Genomic DNA, 13,001 nt, shown 5'->3' with positions numbered 1-13,001 from the left:
TTAAAATTTACAATATAATATAACTAAACCCACTAAACTAAATTTTAATCAATCATCTTTTTGATACTTTTAGAAAATTTGTTAATATGAATATGGATTTAAAGTTTTGGTTTACAATATTAATCCCTTTCAGTATTACTAAGAACTTTCCAGATAGGATTCATAGGGATATATTTACCTCTTGGGAACAAAAAAAATTAATATGCTGTCAACATTGCATAAAAAACAACAAGTCTTAGATATGCAATATATATTGTCAACTTACAGATTAAATTCTCATGAACGGTTAATACTTCAGAATGTCCTGACATACTCCGAGGATCTATGTAGAATAAGTAACTCTTCTTTCCAAAACCCACCTACATTTATAACTAGATTGTTTGGAATTATATATAATAATGCAAATATGAAGAATGAAACATCATATATACATAATTTAATAAAAAATTATAAAATACCTAAATCAGCATATTGGCAGTATATTACTAAAGGATAGTCAATACCTTTAACCTTAGAAAATAAATCAAATATACTACTTTCAGTTAAATTAACTTCTTATTCTCAATACTGGAGAATATTTAACTGGAAACACCTACATAGTGCCTTCTTAACTCCTGATAAAATTAAAAAAAAAAATCAATTCTTCTAGTATTGGGTTATGTTGGAGATGTCAACAAACTACTAAAGCAGATTTGAAATTAAAGTTTTTTGGGATTAAATTAATAATTTCTTACAAACAATTTATGCAGACACATTTGTTATGACGAAAGCTTTTATATTATTGAATTTAAATGAAGATCTTTTTATAAATAAACCTAACCTTTACTTACTGTGGACAATACTAGCCAGAGCTAGGAAATGCATAACCAGGAAATGGAACTCTACCACAGTGCCTACTAGAGAAGATTTTTTGTGTTTACTGAAGACGGCATTAATGGAGGTAATAACCAAAGAAGTAAGAATGTTTCCTAAGCCATTAGTCACGAATCCCTTGAAGAAAGTTTTGACATTGATTGATACTTTACAAGTGAAATCAGTCTCCTCATGAAGACAAATGTAATATATGTTATGATCAATCATCGTCTGTATAAACTTGTTATTATCCAAAATCTACTCAAGTCAGGCTGAATGTAAATATTGTATATAGATCAATTAATCAATATGTTTATTATAAATAAGTATTTTTCTGTTTTTATTTTATTTAAAATAAAAATTATCTGAGTAAAAGAGAGACACACACATTCTCCCCACACCACCTCAAACAAACATTCATTCAAGCCACTAATTGAACCCACGTTGCATGGGTAGTTGCCAGGACTTTATCACTCAAAACAACAGAGCTGGCAATTAAAGAGTTTATCAACCAGTCAGAAATCAGATTGCGTAAATGAAAACAAAATTCCTAGAAGCAGAGAAATAATTGTGTTTCTCAGTGCACACACTCAATTCTGTTAGAAAAGATAAAAGTGTACCCAAATCATCTGTGATAATTAGACAACTAAACAAGCCATTCCTAAAAAAGTCTTAATCCCCCATCTATTTATTAGATGCTTATCATTAGGATTTTGTATCACAGAACAACACTATATCCTTTGCAACCAAAGTATGAAAATGAAAACTGTCGAGAGAATAACAATTAATAAAAAGCCATCAATAAATCAATCAAATAAAGAAAAACTAAATAAATAAATACATACATACAGCAATAATGAGACTGGTAACATGGAGTACCCTGTAAACCTTTAGTCAAAGTGGGAAAAAGTGAGAGTGGTGGCTGGCCTTCCTAACAGCTCATAACACATATCATCCACCTATAGTCTGTCGCATATTGTCTACTTAGAGGTGATCTCTGCTTAACATACAAGGCCATGTCAAACCCAGAACTACTGGACATGCTACACAAAGAAATCCCAATCCCTCCGAGACACACACTCCAGGGATCTAAACCTTGTCATCACAATGAACAAAATATGTTGGAGGGATAAGTTCCTGACCCAGAGACTCCCCAGACTCTGGAATCGACTGCCCATACATGTCAAGCAGAGCACCTCTTTGGCCCTCTTAAAAAGGAACCTTGATGATTGGATGGGAGATAGGAAATTCACTCCACGGATCACATCAATCGCCCTGCTAGACAGGGGTTCAGGGAAGTAAACACCATGGGAAGAAATAGCCAGAGAAATGTTATGGCTAGCTTGTATAGGCCCTAGGGCCAACAGCCTAGTACCAACCTATGAACCAATCAATACCAGCTGTCAATAATAATCCCTGCTGTAATTCCAAGTAAGCTATCAAAGCTCTTAAGGATCCATAGTCATAGACATGCACTTCCCTGCTACCTCTGTAGCCCAGGCTCGTGGATATGGGTGCCCGAGTCAATGTAGTAATTGTCTCATGTTTACTAACAACCAATGGATTCTTAAACTGATTGATAACAGTGCGTGAGAGATGTTGTTTTATAATGTCACTGGAGGCAAGGCTTTCACATATCAAGCACTTAGAATAACAAACTGGTTTGTAAGCAACACACACACACACTACAATCACCTCATACAGTACAGAACATATACAAATGTATTACAACTCTTAAACCATAATGACCTCCCAGACAATGCAGAAGCAAAACGTATCCTCAGCAACTTCAAGAAAAATCAACAAAACGCAACAGCCACAGAATCTGAAACATCATGGGATAAATCCATAAAGCGCAAAAGAAACACCCCTGCATGTAAGGCAACTGCAAGGTTCCAAATCAAAAGTAATTCACAAAAATGCAGACCAGCAGACTGTGGCAAGCATACAAAATTTAATGTAGTGCTAATAAGCACATGCAAAAGAGAATGACAAACAGACCAGTTTCGGCACAAGTAAATCAGCCTTCTTCAGTGCATACAGTCTGTCATTCTCTTTTGTATGTCAAGTCTGCTGGTCTGCATTTTTGTGAATAAATCCATAAAGCACACCATCATACAACCAGATATTTTAATATTAGGAGACTCCATTGTGCGACACACAGATGTCCCATTCACCGGGCTAAGTGTCATGGTCAGCTTTCTGGTCAGGGGTCCGGGACAGTCTACTTCTGTGCCTTCTGGGATTTATAATATTGGCCAAAAACCTTGTCCACCCTTATTACTGCCTTTTTAGGCAATGCCAACATGAAACCTACTGGCATAGCTATACAGGCCAGGAAAACCTGAAGTTGTTACTGCTCAATGCCAGGAGTCTAAATAAGAAACTCCATTTCCTGAAAGATCTCCTCACCCTGGCAAATGTGTCTGTCTGTGCAATTGCCGACACACTTTTAAAAGCAGTGCAGACTGCCCAGGCAATGCAGGGCTACAAAGGTCTACATTAGAACATTGAAGTTTCAAAACTTCGAATGTTCTAATATCGACCCCTATTCAGTGAAAGCTGAAAATATCGAAGTAACAGAAAACAAAATTTTTTCCTAGGAAAAGAATTCGGTTGTCCGTTTCTGTTACTTCAGTATTTTCAGCGCTGAGGTGGATAGTTACGGGTCGGGTTAGGTTAGTTAGGGTGCGGGTTAGGTATGTGTGCGATTGTGTAGACGTGTGGGTTAGGTGAGTTAGGGTTAGAGCGCAGGTCAGGTAAGTGTGCGACTGTGTGGACATGAGGGTTAGGGTGCAGATGAGGTGAGTGTGCGATAGTGACGGACCTTAGGGTTAGGGTTTGGGTTAAGGTAAGTGGATAGTTAGTGGTGTGTGTATAGTTTAGTGTAGGGTTAGGTGTAAGATTTTAAGTGCATGTGTGTGGATTGCTGTTTGTTTGGTGTGCTTGTGTTGTGCGTGTGTGTTTTGAAACAGCAAATTTTTTCACTAGGAAAAAATTCGCTGTTCTGTATGTTCGATGTTTTCAGCTTTCGCTGAATAGGGATCGATATTAGAACATTCAAAGTTTTGAAATCTCGATGTTCTAATATAGACCTGGCTACAATGCCTACCACACATTTAGACTAACTACTGTACAAGAAAGGACAAATGGTGGAGGTGTTACCATTAACATTAAAAACAAACACACCTTAAAGTCTGATCCACCAGACTGATGCTCTTCGGGCTCACCACGTCCAAATTAACTTAGACAAACTTCCATGCCATGTCCTTGCAAGCTAGAGGTCCCTTCAATGACTCAGGAAAATCCTCAACACATTCTTAAATGTACTGAAGATGCTCACCATTCAATCTAACACCATACTCATGGGTAACTTGAACTACTCCAATGTAAACATGGAATTGCACACAACTCCTAATATGCAGATGCAAAACTTTCTGGACTTTGTAAATGCAAACACTTTGGACCAATTCGTCTGTATGCCAATGTGGGTGCAGACATCCTTGACCTGGTCTTCACAAACATGTTAGAACTTACACCTTCCCTAAAGTAAAGTAATGTTCTCACTGCTCAGGTCAGACAATAAAGCTGTTTCCATTGAAGTAATGATAAAACCAGAGACACCAGCAAACCTGGGAATTTTTAAGAATTATTCTAGGGCAAACTTCTCACTACTAAGAGACACTTTGGCACTTGTATGCTGTTGTTATGAATCAAGCATCACTAGCACCTCATCTTTCAGTCTTCAAAAGGTTCTAACACCTGTTGCTCGTCCCTCTCTAACATAGATGACAAGCAGGCGGGGTAGTTTGTTTAGATGCTTTAATACATAGAAACACATCAGGATGGATAGCAGCATCATAAAACAAACTGATTAACAGACAGACCTTGCATACATACATGCTTACATCTCAACAGCTTACTTCAAAATGGCAGTCAGGCTCGCATGTACTCAGTATTTATACACTTGTGCAAGCCCTTGGATAGCACACACACTGATCTACAAATTCTCCCTCTTAAAATGACTGCCCTTAATAAAAACAGCATTGGAGTTAGACATACATTACTACAGACATAAGAAACAAACACAATGCCCATGTCCAAGTTGCCATGTATCTATTACATGATCTGGAAATATGACCAGATTTGGTAACGTAACAATCTGAACTGAATTTAGCAACAGGGATAGTCTTTGGTGAATAACTCATATCAAGAACTTCTGGATTCATCACAAGAACAGGAATATTCTCTAGCACGTCCTCTGAAACAGGAACACTGGACAACTCACTCAGAGATAAAGTCTCTCTCATAGGCTATGTGCTGTGTTATAGGCTCGGACACTGGCATCAAATGTTTTCACTTCTGCCTAAACTCTACTCCTTGTGACTCCACAATGTATGATCTCAGCTCTGGGCAAATATTCTTCATAACTCCAATCCGATCACAACCTTTGGACGCTTGCATCCTTACCACTACTCCTCGTAATGGATCGAGTGCTTTGCTGGTCTTATCGTAGTAGGACTTCTGGGTTAAACGCTTCTTCAACAGATTTGTTTTCACTGCCCTGTTGTTCTTGACGCATGGAACTAACTAACTAACTACTGATTTGTAATGTGGTTCTGGTTTGTCTCGACAGGAGTCTCTGAGCAGGTGAACTAAGATATTTATCATAATAAATGTTTCTGAGATTCAGGAAAACATCACTATTGTCTTATTTTGACTTATCCAGTAACTGTTTTGCACTTAGAATTGCACATTCTGCCAAACCATTTGACTGCAAACACTCAGGACTACTAGTGACATGAGTAAAGTCCCATTGTTTGGTAAATCTTTTGAACTGTTTGCTTGTAAACTGTGTGACACAGTCAGAAATAACTTTGTGCAGACTACCATGGACTGCAAAACGACTCCATCTTAGTAATGACAGTACTAGATGTTAGGTTGAAGTAGGTCAATCTCTAACCAATTGGAGTAAGAGTCTATTAACACCAAGTAAAGTTGACCATTCCACTCAAAAATGGCGATAGCAACTGTCGAATAAGATAGTTCAGGAATCTGGTTCAGCTGAAGTGGTTCTTACTGTTGATGTGGGTTAGTACTATTACACACAGAGCAAGATAAAAATACCGTCTCAATGTCTTGTGACATAGAAGGCAAAAATACTAGCCCTCTCACCCTTCTTTTGGTAGAATTAGTTCCTGGGCAACCACGATGCAAGAGAGTAATGTACTCTTGTTGCAAGGACTTTGGAACAATCACTTTCAGACCTTTCATTTTGTCAGACAACATTTCATCTCGATATGGAAAATAAGGTTGCATTTCTTGGGATAAACTACATTGCTTTGACAGCCATCCTTGATTGATAAAATGGTTAAGCCTTTGTAAAACTGGATCTGTGGCTGTGGGATCTCTCAGCTTATCAAGATGTGTGGAAGAAAAATGTCTCACTTCCTTGACTTCAAAGTCAATGTTCTCATTCTCATGCTGTTCAGTGGTGTTTCTGGGCAATCTGGAAAGCATCAGCAAGATAAAGAAGTTTTGGTAAACCACACCAATACCTCCACATTCCAAATTAATACAATAACCAAAAACTCTAAAAGTAGAAAAAAGTTAAATGTTGTAAAATAAAGCAGCCAAGCTGCAAAAACTCCAGTACTTTATTCCAGCACCTCGGTGTCATCACCTTCTTGGAATACAAACAGGTACCCATAACACTTCTTTATACAGCTCACTCACAAATTACAAATCAATCACAAATTGCATTCAAACAATTAAAAAACACTTGGTGCTTAAAGCAGACATTTCCAGTTTAGATCATTATTCAGCCCCTTACTAACCAATGTTACGCATTTTAAAAAATAAATACATTCTTTATACAATAACTTTTCTTTCAACCTAACTTCATCCGCCCCCCCCCCCCAAGTGCAATTAATTTGTTCCAAGACAGTACCCTTTAAAAAAAGCAGCATCACTATTGTGTTTTATTTTAAAATGTGCAGAACTTATTTTGACCTCTCTTTGATATTTTATATCTCTCAAATGTTCCATAAATGTAGTATGGAACATTCTCTGTTTCCCCAATATAAAATAAGTCACATGGACAACACAAAGCATACACAACCCCTTTGCTTTCACATGTGAACAAACCCTTAGATTCAAATCTAATGTTATTAATGAACCTAACGAAGTCAATAATATATGTGTACACACTGCACATTTACCACACTTAAGTCCTTAAAACTGCTGGTGATCTTTGTATATTTAAAATCCACTGTTGGCACAATAAAGGTTGTCCTCCAACACCACAATACTAAAGAAAGGCGAACTCTTCCAAAGTAAAACCAAAGCTCTTTATTTCCACATAAAGCAACCAGATTGAGCTCGCTTTCGTCTCGAATCGCGAGACTTCACCAGAATCTGAAGTTACAAGTAATTCACATTCTTTAAATATACTCCCAAAGAATCAATGATTCAACTAATAAAATCAATTATGTTGTTAATCCAATCCAAATCAAATAACTAGCCAGAAAAAGAATATGTTAAAAACCATTCATATAACCCTATCAACTTGATACAAACATTATTGTATGTTACGTGTGTGTGTATATGTATATATTATATATATATATATATATATATATATATATATATATATATATATACACACAAATCTATGTGTTAATATATATATTAATAATCTAATAAATATCTAAATAATATCAAATATGAAATAAAAAGGCTAGGACTAGATAATGATGAAAATGTAATAGCACCTTAAACAATGAAAAAAACATATATATTGTGTACAGAATTTATAATTCCAAACATATGTCACATAATTCATGGCAAACAGAAGTATGACAAAATTATCTAAAATGTTAAAATGTTGCTAAAAGGAATCTAAGTAGTATAATGTATATTACATTAATACTTATATATTCCTTTTAGGATTCAATGATAGTAGTTTCAAAGCAGGTTTAATGGAAGTATGGTCATTCATTCCTGGGTATACGCAAGAATCCAACCTCATTTGCCAAATCATTTTGCGATACTCCAGGAATGTTTCCCAATCTCCTTTCCTTTCTTTTTGTTTCACTACTTCAAGGACCCAAAATTTTATATTCATATTCTGCCAAATGGAAGAATGTCTATAAATTGCATTATTCTCGTTTTCTTCTATTTATATCCCTAATATGTTCATATATGCGATTCCTTAGATGTCTTTCAGTCTTTCCAACATAATAACCCCAGCATGACTCGCAATAAGCTAAATAAACCACTCCCTTAGTATAGCAGCTAGCATATTCACAGCTCTTGATAGAAAAATGTATGCTAGGGATTTTAACCTCTTTAACACAGGCAATATAGGAGCAATGTGCACACCTACCACATTTGTGTGTTCCTACTCTACTTAATGCTCCTTCTTTTACCTGTCTCTTCTTACTCTCTAGGATGTTCTTCAAATTCATATTTCTCCTAAATGTGTATCTAAGCTGTTGTTGGAATATATTTATTCTTGTTGGCATTGTCTTGAACATATTCCAAATTCCATTAATGCTTTTTTTGACCCACCCAATGTCAGAATAATAAGTTAAAATTAACCGTGGTATATCTTTTTCTACACCTGTTCCTTTTGTTGTTGTTACTTTATCAATTTCAGTAATAATCTCATTATTATTTGTCCCTATCTGAAGTAGTCTATCAACTAATAGTGGTCCATATCTACTATTACGGTTCTTTATTATTTCTTTCTTAACTTTTTCAATGATCTTATTCGGATAACCTCTTTCATTGAACGTAACATGTACAGAATCCAGTTCCCTTATAAAGTCACTGAACTCAGTTGTCATTCTAGACACCCTTATCATTTGTCCTTTAATTATATTTCTTTTCAAATGGTAAGGGTGGTCACTTTTGTACTGTAAATATGAATTTGAAGAACATTCTTTTCTATAAATTGTTGCTTTATATTGCTTCTTCGTATAATCCTTTTTTATTTTAAAATCCAAATAATGTATTTCTTCTTTATTAATCGTATAAGTAAAACTAAGAAACTCGGTGGTAGTGTTAATATATTCCATAAAATGTACTACAACTTCACATGGACCATCCCAAATAATTATAATGTCGTCCAAAAAACGAAAATATTTTTTAATGTATTGCTGATATATTGATTCAAAGATGTAAGTTTTCTCCCAAAATAACATTATGATGTTTGCATAAATGGGGGCACATGCCGAACCCATGCCGAACTCATGGCCACTCCATCAAGTTGATGGTAAATATCTCCCTGAAAATATATAAAATTGTATTTAAACACTAGCTCCATATTTTCCAAAACTAATTTAAACTCATATGGGTTTAACATCTTAAATTCACTGACCATATTTTCAAACCATTCCATTCCTTCTTTATGCGGAATTACAGAAAATAAATCTTTCACATCAATTGTTATAAAAGAATAATCTTCATGGAATGGTATCATGCTAAACTTTTTCAAAAAATCCCAGGAATCTATCAAAATATGTTCGTAACTTAAATGGAACTTTTTTAGTTTAGTATCCACATATATTGCCAGGGGTTGTGTTTTGGATCCCCTAGATGTTACTATTGGTCTCATTGGGGGATTCTCCACATCTTTATGTATTTTTGGGATACCAAAGATTTCAGGTATAACAGGCTTGGGAACTTTCAAGAAGTTGTATAATTCCATGTCTATAAGTCGTTGGAATAAATTGTCTTCAAAAATTAAATCAATTCTTTTATATAAAATATTCAGTTCGTTCATAGAAATAATTCGGTACCTGGAATCATTGTCCAAGATTTTGTGCTGGAGGACAACCTTTATTGTGCCAACAGTGGTGGATTTTATTTTTTTGTGGTTTGGTGCTACGTGTTCATGTGGCTTGTGATCTTTGTATATTTGCCACCGGCATAACAAAAGCCCCATGCACCAACATGTCTTTTATACTACTACCTTTTGTACATGACAAAGAATGGTACTCATGTAATACAGCTGCTAAATATTTGTCTTGTAATAAATATTTCCAATAGTATTTAATTAAACCAGTAATTTCATCACTTTTAATATTATACATGGACACAAAATATATTTGTTCTTCTTCACACTGCTTAGACACAGCACCACAATACTGCGCTGCACCCCCTTTCTTCTCAACTATTTTGTGTCCCATCAACCCTTTTCTAACTTGCATTCTGCCTCGCACTTTGACGGAGTCATATCTCCTTTTTAAAAACATATCTGCTGACTTCTTCATTTCTTGTTTCAAAATGTCCTTATCACTACAAATTCTTGACAAACTTAAGAAGTCACCATAAGGGAGAGCTGCTAATAAATGAGGATGATGGCAACTGGATGCATGAAGGTACTGACTACCATCTAAAAATGTTCTATGCAACCCAGTAATAATAGATCCATCTTCCTTTCCTTCTAAAACAAGGTCCAAATAGAACTACTTTTTTACCTTGTTGTAAGCCATCAAAAGACAACCCGAATGGGTTACAATGTAAATCAGCAACAAAATTATGCACAACATCTTGACCACCTTCACATATAAAAATCAGGTCATCGATATATCCAAAATAAAAATGTACATACTTCTTCACAAAATCCTGTCTAAACAAAAACACAATCTCAAAAAATGCCATAACTAAATTGGCATACATGGGGGCAAATGGAGTCCCCACGGCTGTTCCTTGTTTTTGCCTAAACATCTGATTATAACAAAAATAATTATTTTTTGAACAAACATCCACCATTTCAACTACAAAACTGAAAAATGGATTGTCCCCCAAAAAATAAGAAATAGCTTCTAAACCATCAATGTGTTTAATCAAGGTGTACAAACTTTTAACAAATAGTACCACCCAATACAGTTCTTTTCTCCATACTATCGGGGATATTTTTTTCAAAAAATAAAAACTATCCTGTATATATGCAGATGTTTTTTGAACATAAGGAAACAATACATTATGCAGTACCAAGCCTACCTTATGGAGAAAATACTTACATGCTAAGATAATAGGTTAACCTGGGGGATCTATCATGCTTTTATGTATCTTTGGCAAACAGAAAAAAATGGCCATTTCACTATTTTTCTTAAGCAATTTTTCTTTAACATCTTTTTTCGTCAAATAGCCCAACCTCTCACCCCACTCCAATAATTTTTCAGAATCTACCAAAGCTTTTTTAAATGCTTTTTTCTCACATATTTCATAAACATCCTGATTATTCAGGTGGTCCATACACATCTTGTGATATTGTGTTGCACTCATAACTACAATTTTGTTGCCTTTGTCGGCCGGTTTTATTGCTAAATCTTTTCTATTTTGAAATTCCTTTAAAGACTGACACTCCTTATACGTTAAATTATATTTGATACTCCCTTTGTTTCTCAAAACATTCTAACACATTTTACCCACCAAAAATGATCATAGAACTATAGTGGGCCACATGTTCATTTTCAAAGGGAGGAATAAACTTACTTAACATAGGAACAGCAGATGCATCTATTGCGCAACAAGCATTTATACTATTATCATTAACAGCAGCTTCTTCCAACTCTTAATAGCATGAAAAAAACTATCAGATTCTTCATTTTCTAAACTGGAAAAAATCAAAATTCACTTCATTAGCAAAGAAACATTTAAGATTCAACTTATGAACAAGTTTAAAAAATTCTTGTTTTACTACATGGGCCCTGGGAATCTCAGATGTTATAAACTTAAGGCCCAAGTTCAATACTGCAAACTGCTCTGATGTTAAATTGCAACTAGGTAAGTTAATTACTATATTAATAACTGCAGACTCATTACTTGTGTTAGCGTTTAAATCTCTTACTGTAATTCTGTCCATTATATTGTCCATTTTTGTAACCCCTTATGTAAGAATCGTTCTCATTGTTTCTGTCTCTTTTCCATCCCGGACACTGTTGTTGCGGTTCTCCTCCACTCCGAAAACGCCAACAATGATCCTCAGCTTGTTGTGGATGGGGTAAATGTGGAAATTTACTGTCTACACTGTCGTCAGAATCATTCTGACTAGCTCCTTCCGAAGAAGCACATGACACAGATGAAGCCCTATTAAAATTTCCACGTTTACCCCAAAGCTCCAAGGTCACCAAATTAGATTAAAATACAGCACATAAAGTAGTTAACATATCTAAGCTAGTACTAAAGTATATGATTACAATTTTTACAGAGGTTACATACCTAGGCAAATAGTAGTAGTTCCGGGGTTAACAAAAATCAGAGAGTAGGTCTTCATTAAGTAATTCAAGCCAGCTAAGAATACTGTTATTAACTCATACAGTTAGTTACAGATACAATATTTACAGTGGTTACATGCCAAAACACATTAGAGTTAAACAAGGTAAAGGCAGGATAGTGCCACAGGTAAGCTAAAATAACTATTTTAGTCTCATTGTCAAGGAGAGTTAGTTGGGTTTACTACATTGACATAGCCAGTTTTGTGTCAAATGTTGTTTAAGTCTAGTCTTGAATTGGCTCAGGGAGCTGAGCAAAGTAATTTTGGATGGGAGAGAGTTCCAGCATCTGCCTACAGAGTTTGCGAAGAGAGAGTCACCGGCAGAGTTATTAGTTTTGATAGTCTAGACTAGTAATTTATTAGAGGATCAAAGTGGTCGGTGATTGTGATGGGGGTAATAATATTTTTAAGAGCAAGAGTATTATCTGGACTGTAAAGTATGTTATGGGCAGTTATCATAAGGTTATACTGGATCAAGCTGGGTAATTCTAGCCACCCAAGCTGGTTTAGGTTAATACAATGGTGAGTCCTATAAGGCAGGCCAGTGGCAAATCTGGTAATATGGTTATAGCAGATAGAGAGTTTGTTGAGGACAGATTTGTTTAGATTGGAGAGTATCAGGGATGCAAACTGAAGAGTTGAAAGTAGGTGAGAGCAAGTTATGGCAGATCTAGCAGGAGGAGTTAAGAAGGCTTTTATCCTGTAAAGTGAGCCTAGTTTTTTATTGATGGTCTCAATAGATTAACATGTAGGTCGAATTTGAGATTATTATCAATTAAAACGCCTAACAGTTTTGTAAGGAGTCTAGGGAGGTTATTGTGCCATTATTAGATTTAATGGTTAAAGTGAATGCAGTAGACCT

At 35.4% G+C, this 13,001-nt stretch overlaps 1 protein-coding gene across 1 annotated transcript in view; it reads right to left on the bottom strand.

The window, feature by feature from the left end:
* Positions 1-13,001, bottom strand: part of ZC3H3 (zinc finger CCCH-type containing 3) — a 3,466,749-nt gene that overhangs the window by 3,399,622 nt on the left and 54,126 nt on the right. The window lies entirely within an intron of this gene.

Source organism: Protopterus annectens, chromosome 3.part1 (assembly GCF_019279795.1).
Source record: "Protopterus annectens isolate FY-2018-M chromosome 3.part1, PAN1.0, whole genome shotgun sequence".
In the NCBI taxonomy this organism is placed as follows: Eukaryota; Metazoa; Chordata; order Ceratodontiformes; family Protopteridae; genus Protopterus; species Protopterus annectens.
Note: the sequence above shows the minus strand (reverse complement) of the source record. Positions and strands in the feature narration are given on the sequence as shown.